The sequence below is a fragment of the Mustela nivalis genome, assembly GCF_964662115.1.
Source record: "Mustela nivalis genome assembly, chromosome: 6".
NCBI classification, from domain to species: Eukaryota; Metazoa; Chordata; class Mammalia; order Carnivora; family Mustelidae; genus Mustela; species Mustela nivalis.
Window position 1 is genome coordinate 71,013,203 of NC_139025.1, and position 18,295 is coordinate 71,031,497.

Consider the following 18,295-nt stretch of genomic DNA (forward strand, 5'->3'; position numbering starts at 1 on the left):
TATAGCCTTAGATAATGGTCTAAAAATCATTGTCAGTGGAGTCAACAAACTGAGAAAAGTTGGAGCCTACACCAGAAAGCTGTCACTGTCGTTTTTCCCATAAACAGGGTAAATTTAAACCCCTGATAGCAGTGAATATCAAAGTGTGGTCCTCAGAGCTGCTGCATCAACATCATCTGGAAACTTGTTAGAAATGCAAATTCTACAGTCTCTGCAGACAAACTGAAAACACTAGAAGTTTAAGAAGACTGCCCTCCAGTACTAGGGTATATTAAGTGATGTGCTCTCTCTCCTCTCATTCTCAAGTTTTCTCTTTGCCCCACTTTCTCCCACTCTCCATTTTCTTCCCTTCTCTTCTATTAATGTTAAATCTCTGGGCGGTATCCATGACGTGGTCACATTAACTATCAAGACAATCTCCGACTCACACCAAGGCTCATGGGAAACTTTCTGTCCATAGATCAGAAATGCATAACCAAATGCATAACCTAGTGCATAACCCACTCTGCCAAGTATTCAACTACAGACTGTCAGACCCACATGGGAAATAGGAAAGGTCCCAGTCCATGTCTGTGCTCACCTCCAATAAAGACAAAGTATCTATGCTATTGTGGCCCAAGTGGATTAGGACAGGGAAAGAATGGGCAATGAGAGGAAAAGTCCAGGGTTTGGGACTGGATGGCTTAAACAACAAACATGTATTTCTTATAGCTCTAGAGGCTGGGAAGTTCAAGATTAAGGTACTGAGAGATTCAGTGTCTGGTGAGAGCCAGATTCTGGTTCATAGAATCATCTCCTCACTGTGTCTTCACATGGCAGAAGGGGCAAGAGAGCTCTCCAGAGTCTCTTTTATAAGGGCACTAATCCAATTCAGGAAGTCTCCTGCCTTCACGACCCAATCAACCTCCCAAAGCCCCCACCTCTCAATACTACCAACTTGCAGGTTAGGATTTCGACATATGAATTTGGGGAGACAGAAACACTCAGCCCATAGCACTCCCCTCTTTCTCTTTACCTAATCGTCAATCCGCTCTCACTTTTTTTTCAAAGTAGCTCTTACCATCAACCTTACCTCATTTCCATCTCAAATTATTATCTTCGCTCCTGCCTCAACCTCACACTATCTATTTTCATTTCCTTCAGCGAGGAGAGGGAAGGCTGAGCTTTGATGAGCTGTAGGATATATCCTAGAGATTCCATCTATCTTGCACTAAAGACAAGGTAGTCTTGCTCCATCCGTTTTTAATTGGCTGTCACTGCGTGACAGAACGTCCTGTTGGAAGAAGTGAGCTCAGCATGAACCAACCGCCTCCACCCCTCGTTTCCTTTCACTAACCTCTAATTTATGTAAATGTTCACAAGGTTGTGTTGATCTGCTCCCCACTGTGCATCCCCTAGCAGATTTTTCAAACAGATATTCCTCGTGTATTTTCCTTATCTCTGAAAGACTTCTGAAAATGGGATTTGGGTTGCAGGTTCGTTAGAATGTCATCTAACAATGTGTCTCCACCTAGAGATGCAAAAGGGCATGCAGGACAAAACAAAGCCAGGAGACCCCCGATCTGGGTGTCTAGCACAGTTCTCCCCAGCTATGATCAAGTGCCCTCATTTAAGCATCTGAAGAGCAGTTTTTAAAAGAGCTGGAGGACAGACATCCCCTCAGGCAGCAGCTGTTTGATGGAACATTGAAGGCTATAATGGAAATATGCCTTTATAAGTCTATATGTGCTATTCTATGAACAAAGCGACACTCTGCCAACCTTTAGATTCTCCTTTTTTCTTTGGCCCTGATATTTCTTTACTTCTATTTTATTATGCTCTTTGAAGCCACCGCAGATTCTTTTTGGGGGGGAAAAACATAAAATCAATGATTTATTGTGAAAAAAAAAAAAAAACAGTGTCAATCACATATCTATTACTTTTAGGAATAATTATAATAATAATGCTAGCATAATTAATATAATGATTTCAACTTTTCTAAACATTCCATTCTTTGTTTTTTGAAGGATTCTTACAGAATCCTTAGAATCCAGCAGGAGAATTTTTTTTAATGGATGAGGAATAAAATCTAGAGACATGACTCCCAAGGTCATGCATTCAGTTATTATTAACAATAATAAACAAAAGCAACAGCAGCAGCAGCTTTTTAGAGTCAATGATTACTCACCAGAACTTAAAATTCAGGTCTCCTGCCTCCAAATTCCACACTATTTCTCTATACATAACATACCTTGCTAGTATCCCTAAGGGAAAGTGACTAAGTTAATGGATTACCAGGATGGAGAAATAATTAAAGCCTGAGCCTGTGATACACATCGTTCGTCACTAGCATATGACAGAATATTCACTTGGTTGCTCAATTCGGTGTTAAGGAAGTGTGGCCAAGAGAGCGGTAGGACAAAATAATGTAAAATTAGTGGTCTGGGATCCATTTGGTGGCAGAACCATAACTAATTACTGCTCTTATGCACTGAAGATGCCTAATTACTCCCTGTTAAACCTATTTCTCTGTCTGCCACTGTAACATGTGACCTTGGACAAGGTCATTGAGCTCTGTGAACCTGTATTGAGCTCTGTGAATTGTATGCCATTGCCCAGACAATATTGGGGACTAGATGATCTCTAGGGTCCCGGTATTCTAAATGTCCCTGCTTCAGTGAATGAGAAGTGGGCAGGTTTTTCACCAGTAACAGTTGAGAAAGCAATGCTCAGTGATTATCAGCTGGGGTTTGACCAACCACAGTTCAGTGATTCCAACACTTTAGTGCAGAGTAGAATCAACTTCAGTATATATTTGCATATTTCTTAGGTCTCACATCAAGAAATTCTGATTCATGGGCCACACTTGGAGAAACGCTTATCCTTTCCTTGAAAGGCTGATCTTGAATTCAGTGAGTCACCTGAGTAATACCAGCTTCCAGTGATCATAATTGGAGCCATTAGTCACTTTAGTTCTCAATGAAAATATTAATTTCTTGGTTCAGACCTTTTAACATTTTTATTTACCAATGAAGTAAATGAATTTTCTAACAGTGACTTGTGTGGAAAATATACTAAATAATAAACTATCTGAAGAGAATAAATTGGCTACTAAAGGAATAGAAAGAGAATAGAATAGTACGTACTTTAAATGGATTTTTAGGATCTTCACAAATATTAAAAGGTACTTTATTACACTAGATATTTCCTTTTAGGTAAAGATTCTCAATGTCAACTTCAGTGTCAATTCATTATAAAAATATTAAAGTTAATTTTGAATAATCTTAACACTGAAATAAAGGTTTGATGCCTCTGTATATGAGGTGAAAACATCTTCTGATAAGTAAAACATTGCAAACAAACTCAGTTGATCATTATAAATGTGTAAGAAAAAGGAGAAAATTGAGAACACAATTTTGAACACTAATGGTTTGGAGACAGGGGAATCCCCAAAGCAGGATAAATCCATATGGATTGACGGGGTCTGTGAAGTTCAGTAAACTATGGTGAATAATGAAAAATTAAAAATCAACTGACAATTGTCCAATATAACTCACTGGAGAGAATGTTAAAGAGACATTTTTTCCATGTTCATGGATATTTCATCATAAATATAACAACCTTCTTAAATTAATATAAATAAAAGTAAATAAACTTCTAAATTTAAAGTAAGGTCAAAGAAAAAGAAAAACGTCCATTTTGACTGGCCTGAGGTAGGAGCGGGTCACAGCTTGGCAGGTCCAGAACATCTGGTTGGGGGGCTTCAGAGGAGAATGCCACTGGGTATGACAGAATGACTTTGGCACAGAGAGCTTCTAGGGGACCCAGGGAAACTCTGGCTGAGAGAGCAGAGTCACCCGTGGACCATGCCCACCCCAGCCAGCACTGGACCTGCTTCACCATAGATTCCACTGACTGAGGCTGCGTCCCCCAGAGAGACAGAGAAGAGATACCCAACAGCACAAGAGCGGTAGCAAGCAACAGCAACCTGGGGTGTGGGGGAGGATTCCACACTTGGAAGTGGAACTCTCTGTAGACTCAAGACACCCTTGATTGAGAACTCTGCATTCTCAATCCAGGAAAAGGGGGCAAGAGAGCAATAATGTCCACCTTGCGATCTACTGGGAGGGCTTAAAGCAGCTTTTTCTTTTTGTTTACTATTTTTTAAAGATTTTATTTATTTATCTGTCAAACAGAGAGAGAGCACAAGCACAAGCAGGCTCCCCTGCTGAGCAGGGAACAGGGACTTGATCCCAGGAGCCTGGGATCATGACCTGAGCCGAAGGCAGACGCTTAACTGACTGAGCCACCCAGGCTTAAGGCAGTTTTAATCAGTTTAAACAATAATTATTTTAACCAGTTTTAACATAGGACTGGCGACTGAGGGGAGGATGAGACACGACCACTGCCTTAGGCTGATTTCCCTGGAGAAACAGAATCTCAGAGCATAGCTGTTTCACTGCAGAGTCTTCCAGGAATACCACCACCGGTGTAGGACTGAAGGAGGGAAGCCAAAGTGGCCAGGGGAGGAAGCTGAACGGGGATACGAACCCCATGGAAATTCGGGAGCTAGGGTGGCCCTGCAGAGTTGTTCAAAGTGAGCCAAGAAGAGCCATGTGTTTGAACCTTCTAACTGACCAGTTACTGGGGTGGGCTGTATGCCATTGGGCAAGGCAGCTCCCTTCTGCCGGCAGAGGCTGAGGCTCAGAGAGAGGCTCGGGTGAGAGCCACCCACAGCCAACATACCAGGTGCCTGGGAGAAGGAATGGCTTGTTCCTGAAGGTGGACCCCGCTGGCGGCTGGCATACACAGCATCCTTTCCATCCACACCCTCACTGCAAACTGTTTTGGAGTTGTTCGTGCTACTTAGATGTGTCTGTCCAATTTCATCCAAATTCTGAAATCCAGTGTGTCTGTCCATACCTGTAACCTCCACACATTTTAACCCGGTGACCTACATATATTAGATACTCAACAATTGCATACTGATACAGAGTTTCTGAGACTGGAGACCAGTAGAATAAGCAGATCATGAATAGTGGTGGGGAGCCGGCAAAGGAAGCCAGTTGGAGAAGAAATGCGGGAGGCTGGACATGTGTGAGGACAGGGGTTATAAGAGAAGTCTATATACCTTCCCTTTAATTTTATTATGACCCTAGAACTGCTCTAAAAAAAATAATAAAGTCTTTCTTTAAAAAATGGGGGGAAAAAGGCAGGGCAGTGAATGTGGTCCATTTTGGACAGATCTAATTTAAAGTGACAACAGTACAGGTAGGTAAAGAGGTTCAACAGGTTAAAAAGGTAGGATCATAGTTTGGGGCTACTTCGGTGGTACAGAACAGAATGTATGACATCATCTTCTCAGTTCTTTTTTTTTTTGCTAGGAATAAGGTGCTATTTATTGATCTTAAAGTGAACACAAAGCAAGCTCAGGAGCAGAGAGTAAGATTCTCCAGGAAAAGGAAAAAAGGCCTTGATGTAAGGAAGCAACATTCCGGAGCAGCCGGATATTGTTCCAGTCCAGAATGTGGGTGGTTCCCAAATCAGGGACCACGAAAATAATACTGGAGATCTGTGAGTCCTGAACACCCATCAGGCCCCGGGGACACACACCGCATGTAGACCTCACACACACCGGGTAGCAGTTTCTTAATATGTGGAAGTGCTGCTTGAAGGATCAAATTCTGAAGTTCCTTCCACCAAGAGGTTTGGAAATGAACTCACAGTAGCTTTCTTTTTTTTTTTTAATTTTTTATTTTTTATAAACATATATTTTTATCCCCAGGGGTACAGGTCTGTGAATCGCCAGGTTTACACACTTCACAGCATTCACCAAAGCACATACCCTCCCCAATGTCCATAACCCCACCCCCCTTCTCCCAACCCCCCTCCCCCCAGCAACCCTCAGTTTGTTTTGTGTGATTAAGAGTCACTTATGGTTTGTCTACCTCCCAATCCCATCTTGTTTCATTGATTCTTCTCCTACCCACTTAAGCCCCCATGTTGCATCACCACTTCCTCATATCAGAAAGATCATATGATAATTGTCTTTCTCTACTTGACTTATTTCGCTAAGCATGATACGCTCTAGGTCCATCCACGTTGTCGCAAATGGCAAGATTTCATTTCTTTTGATGGCTGCATAGTATTCCATTGTGTATATATACCACATCTTCTTTATCCATTCATCTGTTGATGGACATCTAGGTTCTTTCCATAGTTTGGCTATTGTGGATATTGCTGCTATAAACATTCGGGTGCACGTGCCCCTTCGGATCACTACATTTGTATCTTTAGTAGTGCAATTGCTGGGTCATAGGGCAGTTCTATTTTCAACATTTTGAGGAACCTCCATGCTGTTTTCCAGAGTGGTTGCACCAGCTTGCATTCCCACTAACAGTGTAGGAGGGTTCCCCTTTCTCCGCATCCTCGCCAGCATCTGTCATTTCCTGACTTGTTGATTTTAGCCCTTCTGACTGGTGTGAGGTGATATCTCATTGTGGTTTTGATTTGTATTTCCCTGATGCCGAGTGATATGGAGCACTTTTTCATGTGTCTATTGGCCATCTGGATGTCTTCTTTGCAGAAATGTCTGTTCATGTCCTCTGCCCATTTCTTGATTGGATTATTTGTTCCTTGGGCGTTGAGTTTGCTAAGTTCTTTATAGATTTTGGACACTAGTCCTTTATCTGATATGTCATTTGCAAATATCTTCTCCCATTCTTTCAGTTGTCTTTTGATTTTGTTAACTGTTTCCTTTGCTGTGCAAAATCTTTTGATCTTGGTGAAATCCCAACAGTTCATTTTTGCCCTTGCTTCCCTTGCCTTTGGCGATGTTCCTAGGAAGATGTTGCTGTGGCATCTTCTCAGTTCTTAAGTGTAAGAAAAAGATCTGGGGGTGGAAGGTAGAGTAATAGATAAATATCTCCCTTTAATATTTTTTATAGAAGGTCTAATATAGTTTAAATGTTTAGGAGCTTCCTTGCATGGACAAACAAAGGAACAGCGGTGACCAGAAGGGCTAATCAGTCTTGAGATTCAGGTTGCATAAACAGGGAGTTTACAAAAATGACCATGTACAAAAATAATCCTAATCTCAGTGCTCCAACTTCTCACCTAAGTAATGAGCAGACCTTGGCTTTTTTACATGGGACCTCCTCTCCCTAAATAGTCGAGGAATTTCCAGAAGTGCTCACATGTGTCATTGAAATGGCTCCTAAGCTTCACCAGGATTGGGCCCTTGAGAAAATCGCTTTGTCAGTCTCGAAGGGTGGGGTGGGGCTATCAGACACCTTAGAGCCATTCCTCGAATCTCAGGACCCCTCCTGCTACGATGTGTCCCGGCCCTTCTGAGGTGCTCCTTCAGGACCATCAGCCCCCAGATGTCTGTGGTTTATCATTCTCTCCAGTTAGCTGAGAAATTCTTTCCCTTTCTTCTTCGCTTCAAAGATTAACCCAGAGTGGAGCTGTTTGGAAGCCAGACAATAGTCGTTTTTCTTTCCTGGAGCTGATAAGCATTGCACAGTAAGTTACTCTTCTTTGAGCACCTAGAGGACATGGGTGGTCACAGGAGGGGAGGTGGTGGCCTCATGGGGTCCCAGCCAGGGCAACTCCTTTTTTTAATATGTTAATGAGCCATTGTTCTATTTGTCATTACTTGTCTCAGTTCCCATCTTCTTCCTCTTCTGTTTCCCTGGATGTCCTTGTGGACATCCGAAGTGCCCCCAAGTTTGAATCCCACAGTAATATCTCCAAGTTGATACACCAAGACTGACTCTGGTAGTTTCCATGCACTAGGCAATTTCAGCTTAAAACAAAAAGTGCAATCTATTTTCAATACGAAGAGATAATGTTGTCTAAAAGCCTGGGGATAACAGTTAAGCCCACTGAAAACCAATAAAAAGCCTTTTAAAGGCCACCATTCTCTTTCATGATGTTTTTCTTAATGCTGGATGTCCTGTACCACCAGGCAATCAGGTAATAGGATTGATTTTTATATAGCTCAGTTTCAAGACCATGTGAGCATTATAGGGAAGGTGGAAGGGCTGAAGAGAAAAGAGAAAATGGGTTTCTGTACCTTCTCCCCTAGCCCAGTTCCATTTTTCCTTTGTAGGAAGTAATTTCCCACACACACAGCACTAGAGAGCAGGGCTGTTCAACCATTATGTTCCAGTGCCAGAGACCCAGCCTGGATATTCCAGAAACCTACCAGATTTCCCAACTCTGCCACTAATTTGCACTAAAGGGTGCCCTCACTTAACCTCTTGGTGGGTATCTAATGAAGAGGAAGAGGGATGCCTGGGTGTCACAGTCGGTGAGGCATCTGACTCTTGGTTTCAACTCAGGTCCTGATCTCCAGGTCATGGGATTGAGGCCTGCATTGTGCTCTGCACTCAGCACAAACTCTGCTTGGGATTCTCTCTCTCCCTCTCCCTCTGCCTCTCCTCCTTATGCTCTCTCTCAACTAAATAAATACATTTTTAAAAATGAAGAGGAAGATACTTGCCCATTTTGAGTCAGCACCATGCTCCAGGCATATCTACCAGGAATATAACTAGTACAACTAAGGACATAGGTAGATACTTCAAAAAAAATCTAGAAAAACTTTAAATGAAGGTTATTGTCTCAAAGGAATTTTTGAAATCACCAAAAATTTCCCAAAAAACAACCCTATTTTAATCTTATCCAAGGAGATGCATAATAAGGCATTCTCTGGGGTCAAGCAGAAAGCCACGAAAGGACGAGCAGCTCACCTTGCTCCTGAGAGACGGGTCCTGGCCCACTTCTACTGACTGTGAATCCGGGTACGGCACGTGCACAACTGGCCAAGGAGTTCTGCAAAGACTTTCTTTTCTGCTTCTGCTCAGTTTCCACCTTTGACAGGAACTCTCTGACCTTCAACACCATGTTCCAGATCCCATCTTTATCATACTAGCTCTGACATCTGATAACTGACACCATCTGGCCTTAAGACCTCACTCTCATAAAGAAGTAGCCAAAATTCATTGTATTCTGACCTCCGTTCCCATAGGCCGTGATGGAAACATTCATTAGAATAAACATGGGAGTGTCAGGGACTTTTTTAGGAAGGAAGGAGTCTGGGAGAACTAGCGAATGAAGGTGGCTACTCAAAACTAGGGTGAGTTATTCTAAGAATAAAAACCAGTAGCTATGCGCACGCAATCCAATTGTTCCTCCAAAAACCGGCTGTGAAAAATGCTTGAAAATAAAAGACACTGAAAAATAAATAAATATTTGAGTAACTACCCACTGCTGTTAGTCCATGCAGTCTCTGGGTATTTTGCCTCACTTACCAGTCAGATGAAACCCTCTGGAACTAGTGCCCGATTTCTGCATCTTCTTTCTAGGAGAGCTTTGTAGACAATCCTCAGCTTGCAAAGAAATCAACACTTCTCCCCTGTTTGCCCTTCTTTTTCCCCTTTTCCTCGCTGCTGGAGCTCCCCTCCACCTACTGACTTCCTGAACTCTGACCCTGATGCTGCTGCTAAGGGAGAATTCTCAGTTGTGCAGTGTGCTTGGTTCAGAAGCAAGGAAAGGAGTTTAAGAAGTTTCAAGAGCTCTGTATTTCCATTAGAAATGTTCACTTCTCATTAAACCACAGACCTCAGTAGCAGAAGATAATTTTTTCCTTAAGAAATCAAAAATTAAGTGGCTTTAAGTTTGGTCCAACAACTCAGCAAATTCACCAAGGATCCAGGTTTTCCTTTTAGATTCTGCTGGAACTTTGAGGGGTTCTCTCAAAATACTCCCTCACCATTGTATCCAACCAGCATTTCAGATCAAGTCTGTGCACATACGGTGACTCTCCCAACACACAGGTGACCTCTTCTCCAGTCAGGACACTGAGGGGACAAACGGTGGCTGTTGATTTCTTATTCTTCAGGCCTCTGTGAAGAGCAGTGAACTTCCAATCATTCATAGTATCCCAAGAAGGTGAATTACCACCTGAAAGTAATGATGAAGAAAGGAATAGAAGAAAAATAAGAGGCTGGATTAGATTAGATCAGACCAGATCAGATGGACTCAAATGTCCCATTTGCTCTAACTTCCTACTAAATGTAATGAGAGGGGAAAGTGGGTATTGAGGGCAGATCCTTCTAGAGATAGAAGGAAGGAGACCATCTAGAAGTAGAGTCAGTGTGAATACACTAATTACTCTAGAACAAGACATAGGAGGAGAGCTGCTGGAGGGGCTTCAGAGGAGAGAGAGCAAAGCTGAATGAGGAAATCAGGAGCACAACTGCAGGAAGTGGGAAGGTCATCAAGGTGGTGGTACAATAGAGATATAAGCTGAGGAGGGAGAGGCATGATGAAAACAGTTGGACGTGAGACTGTAGAGGTAATATTTAATGAATGTAAAGAGTGAGAGAAAAAGAGAGAGAGATGGCATTAATATGCTGATGATGAGAGACATCATGGTAGTTATGCCCAAAAAATATTGATTTGGAATTGACATAAACAATGGACGGAGGAAATGAAGTTCAGAAATTCCAGTTAGGAGGAGAGAGCGACAAACCAGAAGGGAGTGAGGAGCTGAGGCCAGACAATGAAGAGACAGAACCTTCAGCTCTGGCCGCTGAAAGAATGCACAAGAAACAGAAAGCGGGGGAGCCGCTGACTTTGACTTTGGTGATGATGACTGGTCCAGCAGTGCAGTAAACAAGGACAGCTAGGTCAAGAGGAACATAATTTTAGGGAGCTGGAGTGAAATGTGGAGAGAATTTTTATCTTGAAACTATTGACTTCTAATGGGTTTTCTGGCATGGATACTGGCATAGATACTTGTAATGGGTTATCGGGCAGGTGTTTGAAAATGGGAGCCTGGAATTTGGGAGAAAAGTAATCAGGGGTGAGGAGTTGGCACCTATACACAGAGGGTAGTTGAAGCCTAAGTAAATCGATTAAGTAACCAGAGAGAGAACCAAGAAGGATGAAGAAAAGGGAAGGGAGGGGAGGGGAGGGAAAGAGAAGGGAAGGGGAAACTAAGCAGAGAGACCTAGAGAATGTCCATATTTAGAAGGAAGATTGTGCTCTCCCAACATTTATAACACTGTATGGAGGTTGTTTGAGGGCAGACTGAGTAAACCCCAGTGTCTCCCATAGTGCAAAATTATTTGTCAAAATGATTCATTTCCCCCTAAGTACCCTCTAAAAAGAGTGTTAGGTAGATGGACTTTGGAAAACATAGTTTAAGAAAAGGGGAGAGAATTTTATAAGGTAAGGAAAATAGTTTAAGAAGGAGAGATTAAGAAAACATTAGATAATGGATACGTGATGGGAGAAGATCCCAGAAACTCTCAGAAGGGACAGGACGAGAGTGAAGAGATGTAGGAGGAAAGATACTCCTTCCTCAGCTGCCTGAGACACATGAGGAGAGAGGAAAAGTAAAATGTATCAGGGAAGTTTGCAGGGAGAAAGAAAAGTGAGACAGTTTGTAGCAGAAGGAGTCATTCTTTCCAGAAAAGAAAAGGTTAAGTGAGCAGAAAAGACACAGCGGAGGGCTGACTAAGTGGAAGAGAAATACAAAGCCAAGGGCCTGGGAAGCGAAAGCTGGGAACAAGGGAGATGTGAAGAAAAAGAGGTGGGGCAATGCCGGTTTCAAAAGTGTTTTTATACTCAGATATAAGCTTTGGCCTAAAATTTCACTTTCGTGGAATTTACCCCACAAGATATACTTGCATACGTCTGTAGTTACATGTACAAGGATGTTCATTACAGCATTGTTTACAGCAGTTCACTGAAGGCAGTTAATAAATTAGGCCACCTCTTATATCAAATTACTAAGTAGTCAGGGATGCCTGAGTCACTCAGTCAGTTAAGCGTCCCACTCTTGGTTTTGGCTCAGGTCATGATCTCAGGGTCCTGAGATCGAGACCCACATCTGGCTCCACACTCAGCTAGGAGTCTGCTTGAGATTCTCCCTCTCCCTCTGTCCTTCCCCCGACCATGTGCACACATACACTCTCTCTCTCTTTCTCTTAAATAAATAAAATCTAAAAAAAAAAGAATGTATTAGACAAATATCCAAGATATTTTATTAAATGATTATATCAAGGTATAGAATAATATATATAGTATAAACATATGTGAAAATAGTATTCTTTGTGTGTGTCTGTCCGTGCAAAAAAAAAAATCTGATATTTGCACATCAAAGTAGATACCTATAAGATGTAGCTTTGAAAGAACCCAATGTGGTAAAGAAAGAGGGGTTTTTGCTTTTCACATAAAGCCCTTCTTTTGGATTTTTATAGTTTGTTCCTTCCCCACCTGGAGCTTGACATTGCCCCCCTACCTCCCAAAAATCAGGCTGGAACTCTCTCTCCTGCTGTGATCAGGCCTTCCTAGATCTGAGGGTCTCATGAATGATAGAGTACATTTCCATTTGTTGACAATTCATTTTATGGCTTTGGAAAAGTCACCAACCTTTTCTGGGTCTCTGATCTTCAGTAGATTATCACAAAAAAATCTCTCTCTTAGCTCTAGGCTTGATTCCAATTCTATAGCAAAAACTAGAAAGGGCCATGCTGGGATGATAATAAGACTTTAATTTCAGAGGCAAAACAAGTTTTGGTTTCCAACAAATAACATAAAATGGTTTCTTGAAACATGTGTGTTTATAAGTGAAGCCTGATCACACGTGATCAAAAACCGGTAAAAATACAGATTTGGAAAAATTTTGTACAAAAAACACAATTTTGACTGAATTTTGCTTTTGTTGTTAATCTTCTATGAATTCACAATTTATCTTTCATTTTTATTTTACTTATTTTCAAGGAGGACTTCACTGCCTCATATTCACTTCTCAGAAAATCTGATCAAAATTTGCTGCTACCATCCGGGTGCAGATGCGTCTTATACCCACTAGGGGTCAGACTACTACATTAATACAAACCAATCCCAACTTGAAAAGTGGTATTAATTGGTTGCGAGCTGTCCCAACTTATTTTCCTGCATAAGGACAGAAGACTGGCTGTTTAAATTAAACATTACATAAAGAAGATAATGAGAAAGAATACATTTGACAAGAAAGATTCAGAAAGTTGAAACTATCATATATAATAAATATAATATATTAAAGAAGTTTCATCCTTAATAAAAATTTCAATTATTCAACTTGCTCATTTTGGTTGGCAAGATATTGCTCCGGTCTAAGTGGGCTCAGATTGGGGGATTAATCATTGAACCGGGAAAATGCTATGAGAGCAGAAACAACTGAAATTATTAAACTGTCAGAAAAAAAGAAGAAATCCTCATTTTTAAAGGATGAACTGCATGATTAGCAGAGGATTGAGACGGATGGGAGAAACATTTTTCTAATAGATTTCAGCCATGACAATAATAAATCTGAGTCATCCTACAGCAGTGAATGCACTCAGAGAGATGGGCAGAGGCCCAACTGGGCCCCTGCTCTGTCTCAGCTCTGCCACCGCCTGGCCTTCTGTCTTGAACAAGCAACTCATCTTTCCTTGGTCTCACTAAGGCATCTTCAGAATAGAGAAGTAAGAGTGCATGACTTACAGGGAAGGTTCAAGCCCTAAATAAAACATATTATTAACCATATTGCCAAACAGAAGATAAGAAAGTAAGGGGGAAAGGTACCAAAGTCTAAAAATGGAAGGTGTTAACTGTCAAGATAGATTACCATCCATTGCCATCATTAAAAAACATAGAACATCTAGGTTCTTTCCATAGTTTGGCTATTGTGGACATTGCTGCTATAAACATTCGAGGGGGGAGGGGGTTTGGGAGAAGGGGGTGGGATTATGGACATTGGGGAGGGTATGTGTTTTGGTGAGTGCTGTGAAGTGTGTAAACCTGGTGATTCACAGACCTGTACCCCTGGGGATAAAAATATATGTTTATAAAAAATAAAAAGTTATATTAAAAATAAATAAATAAAATAAATAGGATAAATAGGAAAAAAAAAACATAGAACAATAGAACAAACTGAGATTTCTAGATCGTATTCATTGTCGGAGTTAACGTAAGAAACAAAAAGTCAAATTCCACTTCATTTACATTTTGAGTGACAGTATCCTAAAGTAAGGGCTATCAGTGTATATGGGAAAATCTATGAAGATCATTGTCTGGAATGATAAACAGGCAATTAAAAAGTACAAACATGTTGGAGTGTGGTAGAACTGGATGGCTATGGGGGGTTGCTTTAAGAATATAAGGTATATTTCTTCATATGTTATTGTATCTTTTCCCATGTGAATATATCATCTGTTAACATTTTTTAATTTAAGAACTTCATGGGTGGGACAAAAATGTGTGTCAATATAAAAACAAACATAACTGAAAGTAAAAATCCCCCATGATTTGAATGGAGATTAAGAATGATATTGTAGAGGGTGCCTGGGTGGCTCAGTGGATTGAGCCGCTGCCTTTGGCCCGGGTCATGATCTCAGGGTCCTGGGATTGAGTCCCGCATCGGGCTCTCTGTTTGGCGGGGAGCCTGCGTCTCTCTCTCTCTGCCTGCCTCTCTGCCTACTTGTGATCTCTGTCTGTCAAATAAATAAATAAAATCTTTAAAAAAAAAAAAAGAATGATATTGTAGATATCTATTACTAGCGTAAGTTGTATGAGAAATTGAATGATATTGTGTACTAAAGGGGCTGCATCAAATTGGCCACATCGAAATGGCTGTGTCCAAAGGTTCTGTCCGGCAGTTGGGTCACCTGGGTCCCGAACCCCCACTGAGCTATCTGTCCCTTACCTTGTCTCTCCAGGGAGGCTCTGAATCAGGACAAGTAACATTCCATTTCCCTTCTTTCTTTACACAGCACACACTCACACACACACATTTCTTAGCCAAGTTTTAATGTATATTAACCTACACAAATAAACAATGGAGAGGGTCACAAATGAGTTAAACAAAGAGCTACCCTGAATCCCAGACTTCTTAATATACAGGTTTAATGCAATTCCAATCAAAATTCCAGCAAGATAACTTACAAATATAGACAAGATTATTCTAAAATTTATATGGTAAGGCAAAGGAACTACAATAGCTAAAGCAATTTTGAATATAAAGAAGAATGTAGGAGAAATCAGTCTACTTGATTTCAACTTCTATATAACTACAGTGATCAAGAGTATACAGTATGATGTAGAAACAGACACACCAGTCACTGGAATAGAATAGGGAACCCAGAAATAGAATCACACAAATATTTCCAATTTATGTCTGACAAAGGTACAAAAGCAAGTCAGTAGAGAAAAGATAACCTTTTCAAAAAAACAATGCTGAACAACTGGACTCTCATAGACCAAAAAGATGAACGTTAACCCAAACACATTAAACAAAAAGGAGCTCAAAATGTATAAATGGGGTGCCTGGGTGGCTCAGTGGATTAGGCCGCTGCCTTCAGCTCAGGTCATGATCTCAGGTCCTGGGATCGAGCCCTGCATCAGGCTCTCTGCTCAGCAGGGAGCCTGCTTCCCTCTCTCTCCTCTCTCTCTCTGCCTGCCTCTCTGCCTACTTGTGATCTCTCTCTGTCAAATAAATAAATAAAATCATTAAAAAAAATGTATAAATGGCTTAAATGAATATATGAAACCAAAACACTTCTAGGAAAAAAAAAAAACCCACAAGAGAAACTCTTTGGGATCTAGGACTATGCAAAGAGTTCTTAAAGCTCAATCCATAAAATAAAAGCACTGATATTGGACTTCATCAAAATTCAAATGATCACCTCCTGGAAGATGCTTTTAAAAGGATTAAGAGACAAGCTACAGAGTGAGAGAAAATACTTGCAAACCATGTATTTGACAAAGGACTAGTGTCTACAATAAATAAACAACTCTCAAAACTAAACAAGAAAACAACCCGATCAGACATCAGGTGTAGACATGAACAGTCATGTTACTGAAGAGGCTACATGAATGGCAAATAAGCACACAAGAAGATATTTCACATCACCAGCCATTATGGAAATGCAAATTAAAACCTTGGTAAGATACCATTACTCACCCATCAGAAAGGCTGAAACAAAAAATTGTGACAACACCAAATGCAGACAAGAATGTGGAGAGATCAGATCACTCAGACATCGCTGGTGAGAATGTAAAATGCAAAAACCACTCTGGAGAACAGTTTGGCTGTTTCTTAAAACAAACACACAATTACCATACAGTCCAAAAATTGTACTCTCAGGCTGTTAGCCCACAGTAAAGAAAACGTATATTCACATAAAAGCCTGTACAAGAATGTTCTTAGCTACTTTATTTGTAATAGCCTAAAACTAAGCACAACCCAGACATCCTTCATTTAGTGGATTGTTCTACAAACTCTGGTACATTCATCTCATGCAATACCACTCAGTAATAAAAAGGAATGTCACATAAATAAATAAATAAATAAACAAACAAACAAACAAATAAATAAATAACAGTTTGGATGCACCTTCAGAGAATTGTGCCCAGACAAAAAAAGCTAGTCCCAAAGGTTACATACATAGAATAGTGTAGGGATGGTGGGGGAAGAAAGAAAGCCTGTCCATAAAACTGCAACACAAGAATCCTGTGGTGATGAGAACCTTCCCTACCTTGACTATATAGAAGTCAATATCCTGGTTGTCACATTGTACCACAGTTCTGCAATTGTTGTGGATTAGTTACCATTGAGAGCAAATGGATAAAAGGTATATAGGATTTGTCTGCCTTATTTCTTGCACCTGTATGTGAATCTACAATAATCTCAAAATGATAAGTTCAGATTAATAAATAAATATGTATACATATATTTTGTGTCTTTACATACACACATACAAACCATGGCCATTACAGAAATACCATTACAGAAGTGAGGACTTTAGCAGCTATGTATATTTTTTTCCTTACAGGTTATGGATGAATTATTCAGTTATTATCTATAATTTCAAAATGTATACTCTCTCTGCTTTGCGTTTTCAGGACTGGGAATCTACAGACCACATTTCTGCTTTTTCAGCTTCTTCCCTCTGAAGGCACAAAAAGGAGACAACACAAGGAGACCAAACACTGTAGAAGGAAGAGATGTGTTCCTTCCCATGTGCCTCCTGTGGGCTTCCTCCCCCTGTCATGTCCCTCCAAGCATCATACAAGAACATGTCTTCCTCCCCTGAGAGAGGAAGTCCTTCCAGCACTTGAATCTAATTGCCTTTTTCCACACTTGCAAACCAGTGGCACAGAACCAATGTCAGCAAACGTTTGATTTTAAGTCTTGTCAGACAGTGAATATTTGACATTTTGCTTGCTGCGCAGTCTCTGTAGCCACTCTCCAACTTGGCCATTGTTGCATGACACTGACTACAGACAATACATAAACAAATGAGTGTGGCAAGTGTCGCTTTCCTCATGGACACTGAAATTTGCATACCACATCATTTTCATGAGTCACGAAATAGTATCACTGTGCTGAGTTGAACTGTGCACCCATAAAGATAGGCAGAAGTCTTAACCACCCCACCCCCACTCCTGTACCTGTGCATGTGATCTTATCTGGAAGTAAGGTCTTTGCAGATGTAATCAAATTAAGGTAAGGTCACGAGTTTAGGCTTTAATCTAACAGGACTGTCATTCTTCTAAAAAGAGGCAAACATCTTGTAAAGATGCAGACACAGAGAAAGAATAGTATGTGAAGAGATAAGAGTTACATGACCACCAGCCAAGGAGGCCAAGGGTTTTTGGGCACCACAGGAGGCTAGAAAGAAGAGAGAACCATCCCAACCAGACTCTCAGAGGGAACACAGACCTGCTGACAATTTGATTTTGGATTTCTGGGCTCCAGAACTGCGTAAGCATACATTTCTATGTTGTTGTTGTTTTTAAATTTTATTTATTTATTTGACAGAGAGAGATCACAAGCAGGCAGAGAGGCAGGCAGAGAGAGAGAGGAAGGGAATGAGCAGAGAGCCCCACGTGGGGCTCGATCCCAGGACCTTGAGATCATGACCTGAGCTGAAGGCAGAGGCTCAACCCACTGAGCCACCCAGGCGCCCCCATTTCTATGGTTTTAAGCCACCTAGTTTGTGACACTTTATTACAGTGGCCTTAGGAAAACAGTACAATTATTCTTTCCATTTTTTTTTTCAACCATTTAAACATGTATGAACCATACTTAACTCAAGAGCCATACAAAAAACAGACTGTGGGCTGAATCTGGCCTATGAGCTATAGTTGGCAGACCTCTGTCATGGAGTCTTCCTCACCCTCAAGATATCAGTGCCAGCCAAGCAGTGCCCCCTACAGGTATGTTTTAGCTCCACACTACTAAATTTTAATTAACTCCAACCTCATTCCTTTCTCCTCT

The 18,295-nt window shown here is 41.0% G+C and overlaps 1 protein-coding gene across 6 annotated transcripts in view; it reads right to left on the reverse strand.

The window, feature by feature from the left end:
* LOC309866700 (uncharacterized protein) overlaps positions 1-18,295 on the reverse strand; it is a 200,931-nt gene that overhangs the window by 96,682 nt on the left and 85,954 nt on the right. The window contains exons 3-4 of one of the 6 annotated variants that reach the window (XR_014312760.1): positions 9,294-9,945; positions 6,407-6,871 (exon numbers count right to left, since the gene is read on the reverse strand). The gene's annotated coding sequence lies outside the window, so the exon portion shown is untranslated. Of the gene's footprint in view, positions 1-6,406; positions 9,946-18,295 lie in introns of those variants that run through there. The other 5 variants (XR_014312761.1, XR_014312762.1, XR_014312763.1 and 2 more) reach the window with 5 other exon arrangements.